This window comes from Chiloscyllium punctatum, chromosome 13 (assembly GCF_047496795.1).
Source record: "Chiloscyllium punctatum isolate Juve2018m chromosome 13, sChiPun1.3, whole genome shotgun sequence".
NCBI classification, from domain to species: domain Eukaryota; kingdom Metazoa; phylum Chordata; class Chondrichthyes; order Orectolobiformes; family Hemiscylliidae; genus Chiloscyllium; species Chiloscyllium punctatum.
The window spans coordinates 110,071,776-110,088,438 of NC_092751.1; the positions used below are offsets into that span (position 1 = coordinate 110,071,776).

Consider the following 16,663-nt stretch of genomic DNA (forward strand, 5'->3'; position numbering starts at 1 on the left):
GATATGCAAGACAATTTTTTTTGTATAGAGGATGGTAGATGCCTGGAACACACTGCCAAGGAGATGGTAGAAGCACACATGATAACAAAGTTTAAGAGGCACTTCAACAAACAGACAGGCAATAGAGGGACCAAGTGGAGACAGATGGGATCAGTTTAGAATGGCTATGGTTGGCACAGGAATGGTGGGCCAAAAGGCCTGTTCCGATGATATGTTGTTCAACATTCTGTTATAGTCAGCAGCAGCCACCACAAGTACCTTCTCTAACCCAAGTTTCACAGCTCTTCAGCTCAAGAAGTTTCACTAGTACAAACAGACTGGGGGAGGGAGTTGTGATACACGATTTGAAAATAGAGTAGTTGTAAAGCCAAAATTAGCCCAGACTGCAATCTGAGCCCTGCTACAAAATATTTTATACACACACACACATATAATATATATATATATATATAAAAATAGGGTGTAGGACTACAAGTAGATGCAGTAGCCCCCCTGCCTCCATTTAAATAAAGAAAGTGACAGACTGATGACTTGGGGAAGAAATAAAAAGTCCAGCAGGTCTTTTGAAAAGGCGAGAGGAAAGCTAGCAGGAAATCTCAATATGTTTAGCGTTAATGCACATCACAAAGCTAATTTGTCCAGCTAATCATGTGTTGGTCTGCTCTTAAGAAAGTCTAACTTTCAACACTTTAAAATAGGTTTCTAATATGCTCAAGTAACTTTGGTACCCCCAAATATCTCGATTAACTTGCTGTTCTGAAACTTGCTTCAGTTCTCCAGTCTTCATAAAAGCCAGAGCCCCTGAACCACTGAGATTACAGAGTTGGTTTGCCCCATGTGACATTTCCACTAGTACGAGGTCAAAAGCAAGTCTTGATTGACAGTATTTTACTCTAAGTGGAAACTTCTGCCCCAAATATCCTGAGCAATCTGAAACTTGCCAACCAGTGCATGTTCCAAAGAACAGACTACACAAGAGCCTTCAGTGAGTCAGCAGCCATTCATTTTAAAACAGGTTGTACAGCTTGTTGAAATGGTGGAATCACAGGATAAGAATGTGGATCACAATTTCACTCTGAAGTAAACATTGCTCTAGACAAACAGAGAATGTGATGATGATGTTCCTTAGCAGATGAAGGCTCTCCAGTCTCCAAAAGCAATTCTCAATGACGGGAATCTTGTGCACAGCAGCAGAATCCCTTTTGGAAGCTTCCTTATGTGTAAATTTCACCTGTGTCATAGTGTCCCATGAACATACTCTGGCTGTAAATGCTATTGTCAATTTTTACATACACAAGTGCAATTTCTGGGAAGTGTGCTTTCAGAGGGATTCTACAGCATTTCAGAACATGATACTTCACATTAGGTTTCGTATGTTTGTAGTCTCGTGAATTCCAGCTGAATCTACTCCATAATCAAAGCACTGCAACTAACCCCACTGAACTTCCTGGAACATTAACCACTGAATCGCATAATTATTATCTGACTTTTTAATGGACCTCTTTAATGTTAACATTCATCTCTCTCTCTCTCTCTCTGCACTTTCTTGGCAGCTGTAACACTATCCTGCACTCTGTTTTGTTACCCTGATGCACTTCTATGGTACAATCTGCCTGAAAAGCACGCAAGACAACACCTTTCACTGTATCTTGGTACATGTGATAGTACGAAGTCAAATCAAAATCAAATCATTTTTACTCCACCCCCAAAATACTGCTTTGAAACATCAGAGATTATGAAATGACAGCAAATTTTACCTTAGGAATAAATGAAGCTCATTTCACAAAACAGAATGAAAAAGCCTAAGCACATAAATCTGAAAAAAAATTATTGTGCATGGAGGGGTGCAATATAGATTTACTAAAATAATATTGACATCCTATGGTACAGTGGCTCAGTGGTCAGCACTGCTACTTCACAGCACCAGAGACTCAGGTTCAATTCCAGCCTCAGGCAACTGTGTGCGGAATTTGCACATTCACCCAGTGTCTGTGTGGGTTTCCTCCAGGTGCTCCAGTTTCCTCCCACAGTCCAAAGATGTGCAGATTAGATGAATTGGCCATGCTAAATTGCCCAGTGTTCAGGGTTGTGATAGTTAGGGGTAAATATAGAGTAATGGAACATAGAACATAACAGTCCCTTCAGCCCCTGATGTTGCGCTGAATTGTGGAACCAATCAGAAGCCTATCTATCCTACACTATTCTATTTTCATCTGTTTATCCAATAACCATCTAAATACCCTTAAAGTTGACAACTCTACTACCTTTGCAGGCAGGGTGTTCCACTCCCCTACTCCTCTCTAAGTAAAGACACGACCTCTAACATCTGTCCTATATCTATCACCCCTCAATTTAATGCCATGCCCCATCACCAACCGAGGAAAGAGGTTCTCAATATCCACTGTATCTAACCCTCTGATCATCTTCTATGTCTCAATTAAGTCACCTCTCAAACCTCTTCACTAATGAAAATAGCCTCAAGTCCCTCAGCATTCCCTCATAAGACCTTTCCTCCATATCAGGCAACATCCTAGTAAATCACGTCAGAATCCTCACCAAAGCTTCCCCATCTATAATACAGTGACCAGAACTGTTTGAAATACTCTAAGTGAGGCCACACCAAAATTTCAAATAGCTATAACATGACCTTGTGGCTCCGAAACTCTATCCCATTACCAATTAAAATTTAAACACACCATATGCCTTCTTAACAGCCCTATCAATCTGGGTGGCAACTTTCAGGGATCTATGCACATGGACACCGAGATCTCTCTGTTCCTGTACACTGCCAAGAATCTTACCACTAGCCCAATACTTTATTCCAGTTACTCCTTCCAAAGTGAATCACCTCACAATTTTCTGCATTAAACCCCATTTGCCACCTCTCAGCCTAGCTCCGTATAATCTGCAACATCCTTCAGCACTATCCACAACTCCACCGACCTCAAGTCATCCACAAATTTACTAACCTATCCTTCCAAGCCCTCATCCAGGTCATTTATAAAAATGACAGAGGACCCAAAACAGAACTTTGCAGTACACTAGTAACTGAACTCCAGGATGAACATTTCCCATCAACCACCATCCTCTGTCTTCTTTCAGCGAGCCAATCTCTGATTCAAACCACTAAACCACCCACAATCACATACCTTCTGCAATAACCTACAGTGGGGAACCTTACCAAACACCTAATGCAATCCATATAAACCACATCCACCGCTTTACCCTCATCCACCTGTTTGGTCATCTCAAAGTGCTCAATAAGGTGCGAGAGGCACGACCTAACCTTCACAAAACCACACTGACTATGCCTAATCAATGTATTCCATCCCAAATGATTATAAATCCTCTCTATAACATTAGAGCCTAGGCAGGGGCTGGGTATGCAGTTAGTACCTGATCTCTACAAAGAATTCACCTGTGGGTAAAATTTACTCAGAAAGAACAGGGGGAGAAGGACAAGTAGTTATAATTTTGAGAGATACAGGATCTAACCAGTTGCTGATAGTAAGGGATAAACGAACATGCACGCTTTCTGATCTGTTGTTACCTCAGGTGTGGTAATGTGTGGGATAGACGGACAGAAATTTAGCATTCCCCTACGTAAGATCAGGTTGGAGTGCCAACAAGACTGGGGAAGTTACAGTGGGAATGATTGATGGTGTGTTAGTTCCACGAATTCAGTTTGTTCTTGGGAATGATTTGGCAGGATCCAAGGTGGGAGTGGCACCTCTTGTTGTGGAGAAGCCCAAGGAAGACCAAGAAACTGAGGAGTTAAAACAGAAATATCCTGGTATTTTCCCAGACTATGTGGTAACCAGATCGCACTATCATAAGTGACTGCACAAACCAAAAGGAAAGAGAAAGATGAAGGAGTTGAGGTTCTGTTAGGGGATACCCTGTTTGACATAATGGCGCAGGAAAACACTGAACAGAGGGGGTCAGGTGATTACTCCTGAAAGACTCAGACTTCTAACAACAAGACAAGATGATAAAAGATATATACGTGGACACATACTCCAGGAAGGAGGCAAAAAACATTCCAGGGGGTTATCATCTGAAAGATAGCATCCCAAGATGGAAACGGATACCACGGTAGGTTAGTGCAAAGGAGAAATGGGTCAAAGTGCACCAGATTGTGCTGCCGGTAGCATACAGACAGGTGGTGTTATGGTTAGTACATGAACTTCCTGTAGGTCACCCAAGGGTACGAAAGATTCAGGATAAGGTACAAAATCATTTTTATTGGCCTGGTATGCACAAGGATGTGGTTAACTGTTGCCATGTGTATTACACATGCCAAATGGTAGGCAAGGCACAGGCGGTAATAAAACCAGCACCTCTGTTTCTAATTCCCGCATTTGAAGAACCTTTCACGCGGGTTATAATTGATGGTGTAGGTCCCCTGACGAAAACTAAAAGTGGGAACCAGTATTCATTAACCATAATGAATGTGTCTACCAGATTTCTGAAGGCAATTCCATTCCGGAGTATCCGGGCAACAAAGGTGGTAGAGGAGTTAGTAGTTTTCTTTGCACAGTATGGGCTACCCAGAGAAATTCAGTCAGACAAAGGGTCAAATTTTACTGCTTGGCTGTTTGAGGTGGTTATGGATAGCTTAGGTATACAGTACTTTAAAGCCACTGCACATCATTCTGAATCCCGGACAAGCCCCCAGACTGTTACGACACCGGGTAAACCCTCCTGCTTAATTTAAACTAGCAACACACAAAAGATTTATCCCATGCAGCAATCTGTGAAAATTCAAGAGGCTGAGAACTATTTAAAGTAAAAATGAATATTCTTTCTTAAAATATAAAAGAGAGAATAATTAACTAATAACTATTTACAACTCCTTCCTCTAACCTAATCTTTTACCTTCCCCTTCAATAATACTAGTCCGATAAAACATCTCCCCCGCCCCAAATTAAGAATTACAAAACATAACTTATCTCAGAACCAGGCAACTTTTGGTTCTTCTGTATTCCAGTCTTCTTCTTCTTGGGGATTCTGCTTCACAGGCTATTGATCGATAAAGGTACCTTTAAGAGCTATTTTTCATGCAGTCTTGCTGGTGTCAAGCTGGTCGCTTGGCAGTTCTCCTCTCAATTGTTCCATTTTCCCTGTTGTTATATCCCCAAAGCATCAGATAGTGTCAGTGGCTTTTAAGATTCTCAATATACTCAATTTGAACTTCATTGGAATTTGGTATTTTTCAGGGTATGATTTAAACTGATTGACTGAATTCAAATTTGTTTATGAATCCAGGCAACCACCTAATCTAATTGTTTGACCAAATGTTACTTTTCTTTTCAGAAAACTTGGTGCTGTCAGGTAGGAGTACTAGCTTTTAACTTTCTTAAAGATAAAGTACACCCATATCTTCATAACACTTTACCCACAATCGAAGTAAGGCTCACTGATCAATAATTACCAGGATTACCTTTACTCCTCTCCTTGAGCAAAAGGACATTTACTATCCTCCACTTAAAGTTCTCGAACTATAGTATTTCCAGTCAATATTTGGAAAGTTAAAGCCTCCATAACATCTACCCTGTTACTCTTATTCCTATCCAGAATCATCTTTGCTATCCTCCATCCACGTCTCTGGGACTATTCGGAAGCCTATAGAAAATCCCCAACAAGGTGACCTCTCCTTTCCTGTTTCTAACCTCAGCACATACTACCTCAGTCGATTAATCCTCAAAAGTCCTTTCTGCCACCATAATATTGTCCTTGACTAACAATGCCACACCACCCCCTCTTTTACCATCTTCTCTGCTCTTGCTGAAATTTTTAAATCCCAGAACCTGCAACAACCATTCCTGTTCCTGCTCTATCCATGTCTCTCAAATGGCTACAACACTGAAGTTCAGTACAAACCCATGCTGCCAGTTCACCCAGCTTATTCTGGATGCTCTTGGCATTGAGGTAGACACACTTTAAGCCAATTTCCTGCCTACTGGTACACTCTTGCGACCTTGAAACCATATTTTTGACCTCACTACTCTCAGCCTCCTGGACACAAACTGCAAATTAGGTTCCCATTCTCCTGCTGAATTTTTTCAACCCTCCCGAAGAGCATCAGCAAATCCCACATTACCTCTGACATCCTGTAGTGAGCCTTTCCCCCTCACGGTTTACAACACCACCAACTTTTGTATCACCTACAAACCTACGTCCAAAACCTCCTTCAATAGTCTCTGCAATCTTCTCTCTTGCCTCTCGCAGCAGATGGGATCTCATCTGGGCCTGGAGGCTTTGCAATTTTACACCTGCTAAAACTGTTTGTATCTCCTCCCTCTCAGTTATAATTTATGCAAGCATACCTGTGCCCTCCTCCCAGATTTCTATACCAATACTGCACTTCCTGATGAATGCTGGTACAAAATACTCATTTAAAACCCCACCTACATCTTCTAGATCCACACACGTTTTGCTACTGTGCTCCCTAATAGGGCCCACTCTTTCTCATAATACACTTATAAAGTATCTTTCAATTTTCCTTCAGTTTGCTCAGAGCTTTTTCATAGCTCCCTTTACTTCCCCAATTTTCTTTTAAAAAAAGGTCACCTCCTTGACCTTCTGTATGCTGCTGGTGTTTTGACCCATAGGTGACTACCATAAGCTTCCTTTTCTCCCTTATCTAATTCAATACATTCCTCGTCTTCCAGTGTTCTGGAGATTTTGGCCCTGCAAATATTTTACTACCCTTTTTTGAAAGGCTCCCATTGCTCTCATGTAGATTTTCCTACATGTAGCGGCTCTCAGTCCAATGTAGTCAGATCATATCTTCGATTAGCATATAGGAATAGAATTTGGCCATTTTGGCCAATCAAATCTGCTCTGCCATTCAAACATGCGGGATAGGTTTCCCAATCTCCTGCTTTCGCTCCCGTAACCAGAGGCCCTTACAGGTCAAGAACCTATCTCTATCTTAAATACACTCAATGACTTGGCCTCCACAGCTTTCTGCTGTAATGAGATTCACCTTCCTCCAGCTGAAGAAACTCATCTCATTTCTAAAGTAGTGTTCATTCACTGATGCTGTGCCCTCAAGTCCTTGTTTCTGCTAAGAGGAGAAACATCTTCTCCATGTCCTCTCTATCCAGGCCTGTCAATATTCAGTAAGTTTCAATACGATTCCCCTCTAGGTCTGTATTCGATGAAGTTCAGAAGAATTAGAGTCCTCAACCACTTCTCACATGACAAGCCCTTCATCCCTACGATCATTCTTGTACATCTCTTCTGCACCCTCTCCAACACCAGCACGTTGGTCCTTGGATACGGATCCCAATAATGCTCACAATATTCTAAATATATCTGACCAGTCTTACATCGCCTCAGCAGTATATCTCTGCTTTTGTACTCTTGCCTCCTCAAAATGAATGCTAACGCTGTATTTACCTTCTTAGGTGGCAATTGAACCGGGATGTTAAACTTGAGAGAATCGGAATTTTGAGCAAGTCCCTTTCAGTTTCAGATTTTTGCAGCCTTTGTCCATTTAAAAAACAGTGTTTCTATTCTTCCCAAAGTGCACATTCTCACTTTTCTAATTAGTATTCTATCTTGCACTTCTTCACCCACTCTCCTAACATGTCAATTCCTTTGGCATCTTCCTACTTATGCCACACTACCTGTCCACAACCTTTGTGTCACCTGCAAACTTAGCAACAATGCCCTCAAATCCTTCGCCCAGATTGTTAATACATAACATGAACAGTAGTGGCCCCAACTCCACTTATCACCAGCTGCCATCCTGAAAAATACCCCTCTGTCCCCACTCTCTACCTCCTGCCAGTAAGCCAATCCTCTGTTCATGCCAGTACTTTGCCCTAACTTCATGGACTCCTCTCGTAGATAAGCAGAGTCTTGCGCAGGACCTTGTCACAGGTCATCTGAAAATCTAATCTGATTACACCTATTGGCTCTCCTTTGTCTAACGTGCTCATTATCTCCTTAAAGAATTCCAACAGATGTGTTAGGGGTGATCTCCTGTTGAAATTGTAGTGACTAAGCCCTATTTAACCATGCAATTTCAAGCTCTGCAATCTCATCCTCAATAAAGGACTTAAATCTTACCGTAATCTGCAAAAGGATCAGGCTATACTTTCCTGTCTTCTGCCTCCTTCCCTCCCTCCATAATTTTCCAGTTCTCAGAGACCCTCCCTGACTCCAGTGCTTCCTGAAAGATGACCACTACTGCCTCCACAATCTCCCCATATCTTCTTCAGAACTCTGGGGAGTAGTGCATCTGGTCTGGGGGTTTTATTCACCATCAGACCACTCAGCTTTCCCAACACCTTTCAGGTTTAGATTTTTATTGTTACGTGTACTCAAGTTTTTTTTAAAAATTCATTCACAGGGCGAGGGTGTCACTGGCTAGGCCTGCATTGAACTGCCTCTGGGCAATTCATGATGGACATTAAGAGTCAACCACATTGCAATGGGTAGACCTAAAAGACATGGTCATCATTGGAATCTTAGTTCCAGATATTTATTGAATTCAAATTCCATCATCTGCTGTGATAGGATTCAAACCTGGATCCCCAGAACATTACCTGGATCTCGGGATTAACAGTCTAGCGATAATACCACTATAGGCCATTACTTCCCCTCAATGACAGATGTATAGGAGTACAATGAAAAGCGTATATCACCACCACATACAGCATCACCTTAGGTAAAAAGGTAGCTACGTACTACTTTGTACTTGAGATTTTTGTAAGAGAAACAGAATTAAAAAGTTGTTCTTCTTAGCACTGGCTACTACACTGAGCTCTGCCCCCAACTCTGGTGTACTACTTTCCATCATGAAGGCTGATACACAGTACCTTTCAGTTCCTCTGACATTTCTGTTACCCATTACTGTCTCAGTTTCCAGTGGCCCAACGTCCACTCTTGCCTGTCTCTCTTACCAAGGGTCTATTTCCATGACTCTATAATCGAAAAAGCACTTGCATTTAACTTTTATATTACAGCTGGCTTACCTTCATGTTTTATCTTCTCACTCCTTACTGCTTTTCCAGTAATCCTCTGCTGGTTTTTAAAGGCTTCACAAACCTATTGCTTCCCACTAATCGTCAACAAATTGCACACTTTTTCTTTTACGCTATCCCAAACCTGCATATTGAAGTACACCAATATTATTGTAATAGTAAATTTCTTACATGCCTTTTCTATCTCCAATTTATTTTCCTCCCCACATTTTGACTGCTGCTAGGAAGCCTGTACATAGCTCCCATCAGGGTCTTTTTTTTTTAAAAACCTTCACGGTTCCTCAACTCTACCCACAAAGATTCTATGTCTTCTGGCTCTACTACTTCTTGCTATCAAGTTCATTTAATTTCTTACTAAAGTGGCAACTCCACTCCTTTCCCGCATCTGCCATGGGCCCCAGCTGCCTGCCTCTGTTAGCTTTTTTGAACAGTCCCTCTTCAGTATCTACACAGGCACTGTCCCCCAACTCTTCCATCGTTACATTGATGACTGTATAGGTGCAGCCTCCTGCACCCAGGCTGACCTGAAGCAGTTCATCGACTTCGCCCACAACTTCCACCCCGCCCTCAAAATCAGTTGGTCCATCTCTGATGCCTCCCTCCTCTTTCTTGACCTCACCATTTCCATCTCGAGCGACAGTCTCCAGACAAATGTCCACTACAAACCTACAGACTCCCAAACTACCTGGACTACACCACATCCCACCCAGTATGCTGCAAGAACTCCATCTCATTCTCCCAATTCTTCCTCCTCTGCCGCATCTACTCAGGATGAGTAGACATTCCAATTACAAGCAACCCAGATGTCTACCTATTTTGAATAACGTGCTTTTCCTCCTTCGATCATCCAGACAGCCCTCTGCCGCACCACCTCCATTCCCCATTCTACCGCTCTAAATACCCCACCAACAAAATGCCCTCACCTACCACTTCACCAGTCTCCACATACAACGTATCAAACTCAAACACTTGCGCCAATTCCAAATAGACCCCACCACCAAGAACATTTTTCCCTCCCCTTTCCCCTCTGCCTTCTGCAAGGACCATTTCCTCCGACAGTTCTTGGCTCACGCCACCCCCACTGAACCCCCAGTTACCTTCTCCTGCAACTAGAAAAGACGCAAAACGTATAATATCCCGCCCCTTACCTCCATCCAGAGCCCAAAACAGTCCTTCCAGGTGAGACAGAGGTTCACCTTCCTCTCTTCCAACCTAGTTTACTGCCTCATGTGCTTCTGATGTGGTCTTCTCTACATCAGAAAGACCAAACGTAAACTTAAGGAACGACTCACCAAGCATTGCAGTTGAGTCTGCAGGGGCCAAATGAACCTCCCAGTCAGCTCCCCCAACCACTTCCTTTCTGACATGACCATCTTTGGCCTCCTCCACTGCCAAAACAAACCACAACTCCTACTGGAGGAGCAACATCTTATCTTCTGTCTGGGCCCCCTACAGCCCGGAGGATTCAACATGGAGTCCTCAAATTTCAAATAACTTCCCTCGCCATCCCCTGTCTCCCTTCGTCACCCCTTCCCCTCCCTGCCACCAACCAGATTAATTCCTCCCATTGACCAACCAGGTTGCATACTCTACCTGTCTTCACCTATCTCCACTTCACCATCCAGCCTCCGCCACCTCCTTTATCTACAGCTCACCCCACATCCATCCCCAGTCCTGAAGAAGGATTATACTTGAAATGTCAACTTCTGCACCTCCTGATGCTGCCTGGCTTACTGTGTTCTTCCAGCCTCCTGCCTGTCCAAACATATCTTTGGATATTTAGCTCCTGGCAGCCACACCTACCAATGTCCCATGAATTCAAACCCATTTCTCCCATCTCAACCTTTGAGCCATGTGTTTACCTCTTTAATCTTGTTGACCTTTTGCCAATTAGTTGGCAGCTGAGGTAGTAATCAAGAAATAGCCATTTTTTTGGTACTGCTTTTTAATTTAGCCCCTTGGTACTCATATTCCCTCAGCAAATATTCTATCAGCATTGCTGGTACTCATGTCGACCACAACAACTAGGATGTTTCACCTCCCACTCCACGTTCCTCCAGATTATATATCCTGAACTTGGGCACCTAGCAGGCAACTCTACCTTTGGGACTCTCTATTCTGACCACAGAGGAACAATGTCTATTCCCCAGACTATAATCTCCTTGATGACAACTACATATGTCTTTTCAACTTCCCTTGAATGGCTCCCTGTACCATGGTGCTTTGGTCAGTTTGCTCATCCTCCCTACAGCCCTTCACACAGGAAGCAAAAATCTCAAACCTGTCAACAAGCCCAAGGTCTCTCAGGGCCCGTGACAGGTGGCAAGAGTTGGAGAGACTCCTGGTCAACCAAGTGATTGAACAAACAATGGAGCCTTGGACTAGATGGCTAGGTGTGGATCAGAGCAATACCAATGCCACAGGCTTCCATTTCCAATATTGATACTGACATGCCTCCTTTTACCTACCTGTAATAGAGACCACTGTGGGTAAGGCCTACCTGAAGTTGGAGAAATTGAGAATCATCCAACTGAGGACTAATTAAAGATTAAAGATTGTATAATGTCACTGCTTTCTGCATTTTGTCGATTTTGAATGTTTAAATTCCTGAATGATGTTTCACAGCCTTATCAACTTGCCCTGTCACCTTAAGAGTGAATGAGTTAAGTTACAACAGGAGGTCTTGACATTCTCATATTTCAGCAAGGATTGGGGCCTGACTCATTCTTCCTTGTCTCCCTTCACTAATCCACAAATACTAATTTGACTCTTAGTATATGCAACAAAATACAAGTCTAAGGAACTAAATTGGTTTTAGGCAGACTTAATCTGCTCATTAATGATATGCTATAATTAAGGATTCTATTTCAGGATGAACAGCAAATGCTGGCTCAGCCAGTGACACCCATATCCTGTGAAAGAATAAAAAGGTCACCTCTGGTTCTTTTGCCAATCCCTAATTCTGTACATCTGGTTAACAACTCTTCTACAATCCAATGGAAATATGCACGAAAAGTTAAATGGCTGGTACTGCAAGTTACTATATTTCTACAAATTAACACCACTCAAAATAGATCAATTGACCAGTCATCTAATTGCTGTTTTTTCAAAGATCTTAGGTACTAAACAGCTGTCAGATACAAGTACTCGTCAGTGCATTCTAAATTATATTACATGAAACATTCAGTTTAAACTGAACTTGAAGAGTGAAAGCCTCTTTTGGTGTTGCTAGCTTTCCATTGCTGACTAATAGATTATCTCTCTATAACTTATTACATATTTTTCTAGGTCTATTATGAAATGTCCGCTGCCAGAAGAGTCTTGGTGAGTATCGTTACTTGCAAATTTTGAAATTTTTTGCAGAATAAACCAGCCTTTCAGAAACTGGACCTCCATACTGCCACCTTGCTGATGGCAAGGTTTATGCAAACTATTTGTTTTATTTTTGTCTAAATTTCAGTCTAAAGCCATCACTTATGACAAGGTCAGATGTTTGCCTGAGGGACTAGGGGTAATTGATAAGAAATTGCAACCTGTTTTGCCCTGTCAAAAGATACAAAGCTCCAGCACTGACACGTCTATTTGTCACACTATCAGGGCCTGCTGGTAGGATGAAATGTTGTTCAGCCTCACCTCATCAGAAACCAGCAGCAACATCATTACTGACAGATTTTTTTTTAAATCAGAGTATTCCCTCAGGTTATTTTATAAAAAGATAGAGACTATTTTGGTCACAAATGAAAACCATTATCCTCTTATACACATAAGATTTCGTGCAAATTATTTCATTTTTTGTAAAGCAGGGGACAGAGTGAAATTAGCCATGCTACAGGAGACAGAACACAAACAGATTAGCACTAAAATATCACTCAGAGCAAACATACCCCACAGAAATCTTAACATGGTACCTTTGAAGATTTTCTATGTTAAAACAAATTTTATACTATAAAAATCCTTCATTGACTGTGAAATGCTTTGGAAGATTGTGAAGTATGAAATATTATTTCTATATGTAAGGCTTTCTTTCAATTAAAGGAAGATTTCACTCCTTAAAAAGTAAAAAAAAGTGCAGATGGCAGTAATCTAAAACTGTGGATGCTCGATATTTGAAACAAAGAGAATGTTGCAGAAACTCAGCAAGTCTGGCAAATCTGTGGAGACAGAAGCAGAGTTAAAGCTTCGAGTCTAGTATAGCTCTTCTTCAGATTGCATTCCTTTTCTGACATTACAGATCCATCGCGATTATCAGAGTATGAATTATCCAAAAATCGGATTATCCGAATGAGATCTTAAGGTCCAGATGGAAACATTACATCAAACACGTGTTGCCAACAGTGATATCGCGTCTTTTGTTTACAGTGATTAAACAGGCACTATCCCCAAATGACTGACTGTCCGCCCTCCCTCTCTCCCCATACTTTCCCAGGAGTTCTTTAAGATTAGATTAAATTACCTACAGCGTGGAAACAGGCCCTTTTGGCCCAACAGGTCCACACCAACCCTCCGAAGAGTAACCCACCCAGACCCATTTCCCTCTGACTAGTGCACCTAACACTACAGGCAATATAGCATGGCCAATTCACCTGACCTGCACATCTTTTGGATTGTGGGAGGAAACTGGAGCACCCGGAGGAAACCCACACAGACACGGGGAGAATGTGCAAACTCCACTAGACAGTCACCAGAGGTTGGAATCGAACCTGGGACCCTGGTGCTGTGAGGCAGCAGTGCTAACCACTGAGCCACCGTGCCGCCTCACTACACAGGGGTGTACCCTAAACCCCCCTTCCCCGCAGAATCTCTCCAACATTGTCCTGATAAACATTGCAGGAAAAAAGTTGTGTGGGGCTGTGGCTAAAGCTGTGTGCGCGTGCTATTTGGAGACTTACCCCAGAAAGGCAGCAGCAGTCTTGTTGTTGGTGTCCAGTCCAGCTGCCCCAGAAAGGGGGCAGGTAAGTACAGGGTTGGGAGGCAGGCAGGGGCAGATGGGGCAGTGATGGACGGGGTTGGGGGTGGTAGGGTGCTATTGGACAGGGTTGGGGGCAAGGGAGCAGTGTTGAGCAGGGTTGGAGTGGGGGGGGGGGGGGCGATGTTGGATGGGGCTGGGGTGGGGGCAGTGTTGGTCAGGGTTGGGGGAGATGTTGGGCAGGGGTTCAGTGCTGGATGGGGTTGGGTCAGTGTTGAATGGGTTGGGGGCGGGGGGGGCGGTGTTGTATGGGTTGGGGGCGGGGCAGTATGGGACACTGTGTGCTGCTGCAGTCTCCTGAACACAGAGCAGACTTTCAAAACTCCAAGCCCCAGAGGAAAGGCACTTAAAATCGATTTACCAAATAATCAATTATCTGAATGAAGTAGTGCTCGCCCATCTCGTTCAGATAATCTAGGTTTCCCCTGTAGCGCAAATCAGTTTTAATCTATCCACTGACCACAAGAGACAAAGGATGGTATCATAACTTAGCTAGTTGGTTTTCGCTTTTTACTATCTGCCAAGTTTGTGACAACTTTAAATCCAGAAAAAAGGCATAATGATTTGAAGCAGAGTAAAATGCTGGTCATGGAGTGGAGAAGCAAGGCAATCATTTAACTCACTGTTCAAGCAAACAGCTCCTACTGACATGGGCTAAATGGCCTGTTGCACTGGAAAGGTGAATAATTGAAATTTGTCATGCTCCAGAAGTTGTAAACTCTGCAGTTCTATGGGTCTTTCTGACACACCACGAACTTAGTAAATTCCATATATTCAAGAGAATATTGCAAACTGATACAGTGTCAATGGAATTAAATGTTTATAATTCATCTCAAGTTGTTTAACGTTTATGGTTATGATCAAGACGAAGGGAAATGCATCTCTCTTTAACCTTGTACAAAAATACAAGGCAACTGAAAATAAGCTTTACAACCCAATATGTACCACTTGGAATTCTGGATGTTTTCCGAACATGGGTGATCAATACATACATATTAAGAATTCACCCTTCGCCCTAGTGTCTTGACAATGACTGCATACTAAGCAGCATTACTGGTTAGCATTTCAAAGTTTAACATGTCTTACGTAAACAGGTTCAGGATCAACTGTGAAACATTGCTAGTAATTCAGTTAAAACTTCACCATAAGTAATGGTTAAGCAGCAAGACTTCAACAAAATACGAATGAATCTTATTGCAGGGAAGAAGAGACTTGCCTTTAAAGAATGACTAACTGTCTAATTTTTGGATATGGTGACTTACTAAAGTACAGAATGCTTTCTGAACAGTTTCCTGGTGCCTCAAGGTAATGCCTCAAATTTTGTGACCCTGGGGTGAAATTTGGGGATATGGAAGTTGCTGAGATGGGGAAGACTTTAACCCCTTCTCAAGTTACTGTTTCCAGTGTCCCACAAGTCTCCCTTGAAGCCAGGTTGATGAAAAGTCAGGGTTGATCAAAGAACAACTCTTACCCTTCCAATTTTTTTTTGTATTGGTCATCAAGCCTCAAACAGCAGACCATTATTCCATATCCTTCATGAGAAAAATAAGGAATTAAAGGGACCTTGATAGTTGAGGAGCAGTAGCAGATACATAAAGAGAGTTCATGGCTTGCAGCAAAGATGTGTCCCATTGAGGAAGAAGGGTTCGAGAAATGGCTTAGGCTGACCATAGTTAACCAGGGAAGGATAGCATCAAATTGAAAGAAAAAACAACACAATCTGGCAAAGATTAATGTTAAGGCAGAGAATTAGAAAAGTTTCAAAAGCCAAAAGATGACCAAAACGAGGGAGAAAATAAGCTTTGAGGGTAAACCTGTGAGCAATCTCTTGCTCTCCGTCTTAAGTTTAAAAAAAGGAACAGAGAAACCAAAGTGAACATTAGCCCCTTACAGAACAAGGCTGAGAAAATAACAATAATGGGGAACCAGGAAATAGCAGAGAATTGAAGAAATACTTTCCATGAGTCTTCACCAAAGGTGTACATAACATTCCAAAATTACTAAATAATCAAGAGCCAAAGGAAAGTATAGAAAAACAGTAATTATCACTACAAAAACTGGGGCTAAAGACTGATAAGTCCCACAGACCCGATGTGGAGGGCATCCTAGGAAATTAAACAAAGTAGCTACACAGATATTAGGTGCACTGGTAGTAATTTTCCAGGAATCCTTAGATTATGGGAAAGTCCCAGGGAAGGAGCCAAAAATAAAAGGGTAATTTTAGGCCAGTTAGCTTAACTTCTGTTCTTCAAAAACTGTCAGAGTTTGTTATAAAGTACGTAATAGCACAGCGTTAGAAACATTAAATTAATAAAAGCAGAGTCAGCAGGGCTTCATGAAGGGGAAATCATGCTTGACAAATTTATTTGAATTCTTTGAGGAGGAAACAAAGAGTGAAGATAAAGGGGAGGCAGTATAATAGATATGAATGTTCAGAAGCCATTTGATAAGATACTACATATTAGGCTATTCAGATAGGAGCCTACAGTGCTGGACGTCGTATCTCAGCATGGGTAGAAGACAGTTGGGAATTGGGGAACATTTTCAGAATGGCAATCTGTAACGAGACGAATGCTGCAAGGATCAGTACTGGGGCCACAATTGTTTACAATACATAATGACCTGGATGAGGAAATTGAATGCAAAGTTTGAGATGACACAAAAATAGGTGGGAAGGCAAGTAGTGAGAATGACACAA

General features: G+C 42.2%; 1 protein-coding gene across 2 annotated transcripts in view; it reads right to left on the minus strand.

Annotated features, from left to right (window-relative positions):
* LOC140484768 (wings apart-like protein homolog) overlaps positions 1 to 16,663 on the minus strand; it is a 212,149-nt gene that overhangs the window by 86,326 nt on the left and 109,160 nt on the right. The gene's annotated exons all lie outside the window — the stretch shown is intronic.